This window comes from Oryzias melastigma, linkage group LG14 (assembly GCF_002922805.2).
Source record: "Oryzias melastigma strain HK-1 linkage group LG14, ASM292280v2, whole genome shotgun sequence".
NCBI lineage: Eukaryota > Metazoa > Chordata > Actinopteri > Beloniformes > Adrianichthyidae > Oryzias > Oryzias melastigma.
The window spans coordinates 5,254,605-5,264,767 of record NC_050525.1 but is presented as its reverse complement, the minus strand read 5'-3'; the positions used below and the strand labels follow the sequence as shown (position 1 = coordinate 5,264,767).

Here is a 10,163-nt window from a genome sequence, read left to right as displayed (position 1 = left end):
CAGGCGAGGCAGCTCTCACTCTCACCATGCCAACACGGCTGCTCAAGGTCATGTGAGCCAGCCCTGTGACATTAAAGAGGAACAGGAAGGGGGGGCGAATACCATCAACTGCACACATGAACACTCGCATGCCGATTGAGATGTAAGGAGAAAGGCTTTACCTCTGCCCGTCTTTTCTGTGACATTTTTGCTCTGGTGCTGGGGTGCATTTCATGAGCTCTTTAAGGGGGGGGGGTAATGATAGTCTTCAGTGCTCAGAGCCAAAGAAATGCTTGGCTAACTGCTTTGTAGTTGCCATATAGAGGTAACGCTTGTGTGCAAGCTAAAGAGTCACGAAAAAGTGTTTGGAGGCCCCGATCCGGCTCTTCAGCTCTGACCTCAGGTTCTACTGACATTTATTTTCACCACTTCCTCCTCAGTCAGCCTTTGCCACAGACCCACACAGGTGCACAGGCGTGCACCTGTGTGGGTCTGTGGCTCCTGCCAGGTATATTTGAGTGGGAGGTAGGTAGATGGTTGATGTTTTTAGCTCTTCTATCAGCTGCCACGATTAGTCGACTAATCGACTAATTTAATAGTCGATCAGTCGTTACTTCATACTATATGGAGTCAAAGTGTAGTAAAGTTTCAAGTTATACTGTTATTATGCTAGCTTTTGGCATTTAGCTATTTTGGCATTTACTAAGGTTTTTTAGGCTATTTTTGGAGTTTAGCTAATATTTCAGCTACATGCTAACTATTTTGGCTAATTTAGGATTATTTCTGTTTTTTTAGACAAATTATTTATTCTGATTTTTTTTTTCTGATTAGTTCACTAATTGGGTCATGGGCAAACTACAAGGTAGATACAGTGGTGGACAAAAGTGTTGGTACCCCTCAGTTAAAGAAGGACAAACCAACAATTCTGACTGAAATCACTTGAAACTTACAAAAGTAAAAATAAATAAAATTTTTTTGAAAATTAAACAATCAAAATCAGCCATCAATTTTGAATTGTTGATTAACGTAGTTATTTTAAAAAACAAAGTAATGAAACAGGCCTGGACAAAAATGATGGTACCTCAATGAAAGATTGAAAACTATTTGACCAGAGTGACATGATTAACTCAGGTGTGTCCTTTAATTCACATCACAGGTGTTTAATTTATTGTTACTTTTGGAAGTTTTGAGTGATTTCAGTGAGAATTGTGGATTTGTCCTTCTATAACTGAGGGGTATGAACACTTTTGTCCACCACTGTATATAGCTTTACCTGCAATAATGCTAGTCTGAATGCTCTAAGCTGAATTTGGCCGCTAAAAATGCTAGTGCTGATAGATAAAAATGCTGAAATTGATAACTAAAAATATTGAAGTTGATAGCTGAAAACGCTGAAGCTGATGGCCAGCTAAAATATTAGTTAAATGCCAAATTACTCTAAAAAAACAGAAAAAAGCCTAAGTTCGCCAAAATAGCTAGCAGGTAGCTGACATATTAGCTCAATTCCAAGATATCCTGAAAAAAGCCTAAATTACCCAAAACAGCTAGCATGTAGCTGAAATTTCAGCTACTCCAAAATAGCCTAAAAATCTTAATCAAACCTTAAAACCGTAACCAAAATAGACCAAAAAGCCAGCATTATGCCATCATAACTTTCCTTCACTCTGACTCCATATAATATAAAGTAACGACTAATCGACTATTAAATTAGTCGTCGACTATTTTAATAGTCGATTAGTCGACTAATAGTCGACTAATCGACTATTAAAATAGTCGATTAGTCGACTATTAGTCGACTATTTTAATAGTCGATTAGTCGACTAATAGTCGACTAATCGACTATTAGTCGACTAATAGTCGATTAGTCGACTATTAGTCGACTATTTTAATAGTCGATTAGTCGACTAATCGTGGCAGCTCTGATGAACAATTCACAATACACAGTGGAATACTGTCTTCTGATGATGACAGCCTGGATGGATAATAAAGAAATTACATTTAACACAAATCTTTGACCGCAATGCATTGTGGTCTGTATTCACCAATGCAGTGAGCATCGATGCATGCTAGTTTTCTCCAAAACTTCTGGGAAATTTCTTGGGCACTCAATGTTGGAATTGTTTATTCCGACAGCACTAGAAAATGGCGAAGCAGTCGTTGTGTATGCTGTGGTCAGCTGTGGTCTCGGCTCTGTTACAGTTCTGTGATTTGGCCTCTTTGGAATAGTTTGGAATTATTGACGCTTTGCCATGCTTTAGTTTTGTTTGTGCATTCTTTGTAATTTGGTACTAAATAAACAAACTAAAGTAAATCAACATTTTTGATTGATAAGAAGAGTTCTTCTTATGTTTTAACTGATTTTTTTGAAAAAGTAAATTTTCTCTTCAGTGAGTTGGAAGCTGGTTACTGACCAGAACCATCAGGGAGCAGGGCATTGTGTGTGTGTGTGTGTGGGCTGAGTAGTGTTGTTTTTTACACTCTGGTCTCGTGCTCAGTGGTCAGCTGGGTGTCGGCTTGCAGAGCCCATGACTCTTAAGTAAGAACAACGTGCCGTCACACAGGAAGACCCGTCTGTGCAGAGCAGGGCCGGCGCTCGCTGTCTGCAGGTCTTTCCAGGTGTCTCTGCAGCATCTTACCTCACTGTGAGGGAAGAGATGAAAGTTTTAGATTTACTTTCATCTCATTGTGCTTTACTAGTTCTGTAGTTGTCCGTGACCGTTTGTAATTCAGATAGTTTTACAACACAGTTTTATAAATAAGATGGAGCATTGTCACATAGAATATTTACAGGTATATTCTGACTTCTTTCAGTCTTTAAGGAAGAGTCGCATGAATCCCAAAAGTCGGGGTCCTGGGATGTTAATGGACCTGCTTGAGGCTATGCATCAACGGGACGTCCCAAATGAAAGCCTCTACACTTTGGGAGCACATTAGGTGCTTTCAATTGAGAGAGAAGGAGGCGAGAACTGGCCGACAAAACACTGAGTCATTATAATAACAATCAGTGAGCTGGGTGGAGCTGAGCAGGGGAAGAGAGAGGCTGTGGGTGCTGGTGTGGATTTTACTGGTAATGACGTGTCTTTATACGAACTTTTTCTTTGGTGTTTCCAGTATTACCGATGGAGTTTAAGTGGAATATTGTTCTGACCAACTGGCGGATTTATGCTTGAATCAGCTTTGTTTTTCCTTGGCAGAAATGTCATTTTAAACATTGTTTTGGATTTTAAGTTGTCATTCACCACCTATAGGAGCCGCTGCTCCAAACAAAAGGCTGTGATAGCATTCGATCTGTATTCTGGGCCCTCTAAAATGCTGCTTTCAACCTGCAGTGTTGAAGGAAAGCATATTTGGGGCTGCAAATTATGAGGTCAGCTGCTTGCCCCGTCTCTCTTCACCATCTGTCTTATACAGACTATAAATTACGATGTTAAAATATCTTCTTTGCAAAAATTTGTATGACCAGAAACACTAAAGTATCATTATTGTATGGTGACAATATTTTAAATGATCTGTTTCCTCACCTTGTTAGAATAATGTCAAATCCATTCTCAGAAAAAATACAATGCGGTTAAAGAAATGCTTTTTAAGACGTGAAGAAAAGAAAGTTCACTAGTCCCAGGTACGGCCTGCAGGGCCGATAAATGAGAAACCCTGTGATTCCCACCACAGTAAACAGAAGCTCCTTTCAGACTGCCTCTATACTGTCTCCATACCACCTCAGGACACGGTCACAGGGAGGAGACACCAGCATCCTGAGATGGGAAGACTGATGAAGTTTGGATAGAGAAGGTCTGATGGAGGTTTTTAAAATGGGCTTTACTTTGGCTCTGGTTGGTATCTCTGTGTTTTCTAATGGTTTGCCAGGCGCTCTGATCTTATACTGATCATCTGCAGGATGTGTGGAACTCATCTTGGATCGTTTGCATTAGGGGTGTGTATTGGCAAGAGTCTGGTGATACAATATGTATCGCGATACGCGACTCATGATACTTATCGTGATATATCCCAAGACTGTAATAGAACAATTTTTCACTTTTTTTTTTTTAAAGAGTATGACTTAGAAAAAAACTCTTCCTAAATATTACTGTGCATTTTAGGGTATTAAACAGTAAAATTAATTTTATTTAATGATCAAATGATAAAATAAAGAACAAACTGTCTGTTGAGATGGTGCTTCTGCATTTATCACCTGCTGTTTTCTGTGCAGTTTTGTCACAAAAAAATAATAAATAAGCAAAATGAAAAACATGACAAACATGAAAAACATTAAAGGTTAAGTTATGGAAAGCAATGAACATGTGAACGTACAAAGAAAATGAACATTTTCTTAATTAAAGAATTAGATTTAGGCCTTTATATCTTTGGGGTTGCTATGCCAAATCTCGCAGTTGCTATAGCAACCCCTAGCTACCCCCCAGTGCCGCCCCTGGATTTTCACAACGAAATATTTTTCAGTTTAAGAAAAAAAAACATAGAATGTCCGTGACTTAACTGATGAGGTTGTACAAATGTGATTAAGGAAATAAAGTGCTGTTAATTTCTAACATTGCTAAATGTAGCCTCTCCAGTACTTTTAAACGGTTTTTGTTTTTGTGCGCTAATCAATGATGTGCTGCTAGCTAGCGGTCGGAGGCTTAGGTCGAGCAAAAATGTACGACACTGAGTTACGTTTGCTCATAAATAATGAAATATTGTCTTGTCAGCATTTTAGATCGATAGAAGTATCGGCAAATAAAATATTGCGATATATCGCAAACTTTCACCCCATAGCATCTTTTTTTTTAACCTCCGAGGAATGACGGATACTCTGATTAGAAAAACAACAGTTATTCTTTCCTTAAACTAATCCTTCTTGTGATCACATGATTATGGTCCACATCACACATAGGGTGATGATAGGAGATTATGGTCACACCTCTTTAAAGAAGGATGAACGAGGAAACTTTATGCATTATGGATCAGTGTGAAAGCACAAAAGGAAACGAAGCTGAGAAAATAAGCAGATCTCTGCATGAAAGTTCCCAGTGAAGGTCCAGCTGCTGTGGATGGAGCTATTTGGTTGAACTGTTACTTTTTGTAAAAGTAGATTAATGCTGAATGGCAGCTCAGTGAGCATGTAATGCTTTATTATTGTGCGTTTAGCATAGAAAACCCTCCACCGTCTGATGGAGGTCACTGAAGTGTTCTGCTAAACTCTAGCTGAAGTTGATTTTTGGCTGATTTTTGACAAATTTGCCTGTGTACATGTAGTAAATGTGACGTGGTAAAAGATAATTCAGCTATCATCAATGAGGGCAGCAGTCGTGGTAGCAGCACACAGTTTTTCAGGAACCCTGCAGTTTCTGTGGCTGATGCGACAAACAATCAAACTTTAAAGAACTTCTTGTCATGAATGGCTCTGAGAACAGAGTGGGAATTTTCCGTGGATGAGTAGAAGGACCCTTCCAGTTGAACATCTTGCTTAAGTCCTGAACTGTACTTTCTACTCAGACGGATTTACCGGATGACTGTCTCTCGCGTTTGCGACACAATCCTTCTGAATGCTAACCTCACAAAGCTGGATTTGGAGTTCCCATGAACCCCGATGAACTTTGAAATGTAATATGAAAGAGACTCTTCTTTCCAGGGAAAAATCTTGAGGCGTTGCAACGTGGCTGCTTGTCATCTATAGCTAACAGGATACTGGAGAAATACTAGGTAGAAAAGCTAAACCTTTGGTGGATCCGCGCTTGGGTTCTGACTCTGTCAGGCCTAAGCTCTTCTAGCAGTTAGCAAGCTTAAAATCTTGGCTCAAATCAGCTCCACTCAAACCAGCTTGGGTCACAGTTATTGGTTTGGGAGAGACAGAAGGCCTTGTGAACCCATCTCTCTGCTGCTTGTATTGTACGGGAAGCTGAACACTCGAAGGAAGTACACTGATGGAAATAAGAGTGGACAGCAGCAGCATGTTAGTGCCAGGCGTCAGTGTTGACAAAGATACTGCTCCAAAATTACACGAGCCTCCAGTCATATTTGACTTCTGGACCTGCTTTGGTTTCTACAGAAAGACGCACGAGTCTGTACAAGTATAAGAGGGACGGATTCTACAATCACATGACAGGTTGACTTGCTTTCATCAACTCCATTTTGGCCAGATATGATGGCATTGGACTACAGTGGTTTCTATTATGAAAAAGGGCAACAGGGGGTAGCCAACAGTTACTGGAACACGGCTTTTATGACAACTCTAAAGATGACAACTTATTGTTTAAAGGTGACGCCAAAGTCTAAGATAAACTCCATCCAGCTGATAAAACGTTTTAGTTCTCGAAGGCTAGTGCTGCCACAAACGATTATTTTAATAATTGACTAATTACCGGTTATTTTTTTTGATTAGTCGGCTAATCGGGTCATGCACAAACTGGATGTAAAACACCATTAGCTTTACACTAACTACAAACTAGATATATAGCATTATCTGTGATAATGCAGTGTGAATGCTGTAAGCTGAATTTGGCAACTGAATATGCTGAAGTTGATAACTAAAATCGCTGAAGTTATTAGCAAAAAACGTTGAAGCTGATAGCCAACTAAAAAATTTGTTTAACACCAAATTAGCCTAAAAAAAAATGAAAAAAAATCCTAAATTAGCCAAAATAGCTAGCATGCAACTGAAATATTAGCTAAACTCCGAAATAGCCTAAAAAATGAAGAAAAAAAATGAGCCAAGACAGCTAGCATTTAGCTGATTAGCTAAATTCCAAAATAGCCTAAAAACAGAAAAAAAATCTTACATTAGCCTAAATAGCTTGCATGTAGCTAAAATATCAATTACTAACTACTATTAATTACCAAAAAGCCTTAATAATTGCCACAATTGTCCAAGAAGCTACAATAATGCCATAACATTTAATTTTACTACACTCTGATTCCAAATAATATAAAGTAACGACTAATCAACAATTAAATTAGTTGTCGACTATTTTAATAGTTGATTCGTCATCGATTAGCCGACTAATCGTGGCAGGCCTATTGAAGGCTTAAATTGGCCAAAGTACTGGATAGATTACGTTGGATGCAGTGTGAGTCTGAGGAAGAGAGCATGGACGATGACCACATGTATATTTTCATTCATATTTAAATGCTCGGCAGACCCGAGGGGTCATACGGATGTTACCCACATCTTCAACAAGCAGCTCGTTAATAACAAGAAACGAGTGAAAGATGAAGCGTTATTTCTTCTGTTCTTTTACTACAGTACTTTTGTGGTACTTGTACATTATGGTCCCACAGCTTCACACCTCTGACAGCTTCTGTTTGCGTTGCCATTAATATCACAGCTGAAAAACTTCTCAAATAAAAGCAATCTTTATAGAGGAACACACAACCTCTGACACCAACCATCAGCAGTGCACAGGCAGACAGAACCGGACGTTCAATGTGATGCAATGTACTAAAACTACACATGCTAAGATGTAGATTTTAAATAGTTGACTTGAAAATAATATTAAATGTGTTGATTCTAATTTACATGATAAATATAAATTCACTGACAGAACTTTAATTCAATTCAGTTTTATTTATATACCCCAATATCACAAACAGTTGTCTCATTGGGCTTCATGCCGGTAATTGTACAAAAGCAGAAAATTGGTCATAAAATATAAACATTAGCTGATTGCTAAGCTAAACTAAACAAACCAAACAAAACTGGTAATCCCTGCCCTTAGATCCTCCTTCTCAGTGAGGAAAAACCCCTAAATAAGAAACCTCAGAGATGTCCACATGAAGGAGAGATCCTCTCCAAGGAAGGACAGGTGATTTATAGGAATGTTAAAGAGAAATTAGCTTATCTAACTCTACAACTGCATATATAAATAGAGTTCATCCAGATAGAACTGGGGGGCGGGTAGGAGCGAGGTCCACAGCCAAGCCGAGCCGGAGGTGAGGTCCACAGCCAAGAAGTGTATCCGTTAAATAGCTAGCATTAGCAATTAGCACTGGCTGTCACTTGTACAATAAAGATTTTTTTATTATGTCATTTTTAGCCTAAAAAAACAAACAAACAAACAAACAAAAAACGACAAAAACAAAGACGTTCATGGATCTATTTGTCTGTAAGTGGATGTATCAGAATGGAGTGGAGCAGGGAGAGTGTGGCCCACCGATTGAAAATTTTAAACAGCAATTTTTCTTCTGCTCCTGATTCGCAAAAATATGAATAATCAAATACTCAGGTTTGTCATTTTCAGATTAGTTTTCTTTATATATGTCATCAAAAAATTCCTACAAGAACCTATTAAAAACACCAAAATACCATTTCATTGGAGTGTTTCGAGTTTGAGGGTAAATATCACCTGGTTTCAGCTTTACTGGTTTCTGAAGAGGCTGGAATAGTTCCACAATTGCTCAAAAGTCTGCAGTTAAAATACATTTTTATTGTCACAAATTCTTGTTAGAATACTTAAAAACGCCACAAAGAACCAGAAATTAGTGTGTCTGAGCTACAAAACAGTCTTGCTTGATCTGACAGAGATGTCCCAAAAATGTGCAAATGAGATATAAGAATGAGTCAAGTCCCTTCCTCTATTTTATTGACATAAACATCGTAAGTCGTGGAGCTAAAAGGGCACTGTCTATGAAATCTGAAGTTTTATAACATATTGGAGAAAACCTAAAACAGCTTTGGATCCACCATGTTCACACTGATCTTAATGATAGAGAAAAAGTTTGGTGTGAATTGGGATGTCCTGATCCGATCACAAGATTGGAAATCAGGTCTGATCACATAGTTTCAGATTGTATTAGAATCGGAATTTAAATCCTGATCAGGGATTGAACAATTATTTTATTGGCATTAGCCTTCGCCCTTCAGTAGCCGGGATAGGCTCCGGCACCCCCGCGACCCGGAAAGGGAAGAAGCGGTCAAGAAAATGGATGGATTTTATTGGCATTATTGTCAATTATGATCAATGCTGTATATTTCAAGCTTATTATTTCTGGTAAATATTCCACTAGTAGTCTGAATATCAAGAACAGATCAAAACACTGTATTTCCGTAAAGTGCCGCAGAATACGGCACCAGTTTGAGCAGAGGGTGCACAAAACCAGTTCAGTAAAGCTAGCAATCGATCACCGATTCCGACTCAATAACTCTGTTAACTCTTGAACACCTGAGGCGTCACCAGAGACGCTGAAACACAAAATCTTTGACATACTGTGACTTTTCAACCGTCAACATGATAATTCCAGCAGATTCTGAAGGAGAAAATTTCAGGTTTTTGTTTCTTTTTAGTGAGAATGGCGTTTTCTGCTGCCGGCGGAGAGACGGCTGACAAGGAACCGTCTACAAAAGGTGCAAGCTCCGGGAAGAAGCTGTAACAAACGGGCAGACAGCTGGTTCCACGTGGAGCAGGTTTATGAGTTCAGACAGAAAATAAGCACGGCTAAATCAGGGTCAGACAGGCAGAGGTCAATCACGAACATTGGGTCATCCAAGAAGAGGATAGACGTGTCAGGGGGACATGTTAGGGTCAGGGCAGGCAGCAGGCGATCAGAAAATATGCAGGGCCAGAAACAGAAGATCAGGTCCAGATAGAAACGCTCGGTAATGCAGGCAGGGTGGCACAAAACAATACTATGCACAAAGAGCCAGCTGAGAGGCATCTGGGGAGTGTGTGCTGGGGCAATTGGGAGATGTAGTATGTTCAGTACTCTGGAGACAGCTCCCGCCAGTGACCAGAGACGGAGACAGAACTCTGGCTCCTGACAGTAGTGATTTAGAAAAATCTGTAATATCTCAAAAGCAACCAGAACTAGTAAATGGTGAAATCATTTTCTTACTACCACGATTTAAAATAAAATCCTCATTATTTTTTAATGGAGATATAAATCACATCAGAATCATACGGCTGGACATTACCTATATTGATGGATATTTTTATGTTGCAGCGGTGAAGATTTATGCTAGAGAGACAAAGAGCTATCATAATCAGACAGGGGGCGGGGTCAGAGCTACTCAGGCCATGTCCACACGTAGGCGGGTATTTCTACAAACGCATATCTGCCGACCTCCGTTTTAGAAAAAGTGTTGCGTCCACACGTGATCGTTTTAAAAACAACTGCATCCACACGTCCCCGGATACTTGCGTTCTTGGGCGATGTTATGAGCATGCCAGAACAGTAGTTGGCAGTGTTTTCCTAAA

The 10,163-nt window shown here is 39.3% G+C and overlaps 1 protein-coding gene and 1 long non-coding RNA gene across 2 annotated transcripts in view; one reads left to right on the top strand and one right to left on the bottom strand.

Moving 5' to 3' along the window:
• The window catches only part of LOC112138051, a 60,419-nt gene that overhangs the window by 16,689 nt on the left and 33,567 nt on the right, over window positions 1–10,163 (bottom strand). The gene's annotated exons all lie outside the window — the stretch shown is intronic.
• nrip1b (nuclear receptor interacting protein 1b) overlaps window positions 1–10,163 on the top strand; it is a gene marked incomplete in the record, with an annotated part of 49,643 nt that overhangs the window by 18,423 nt on the left and 21,057 nt on the right. Inside the window, 1 exon segment of the mRNA XM_024260612.1 lies at window positions 1–142.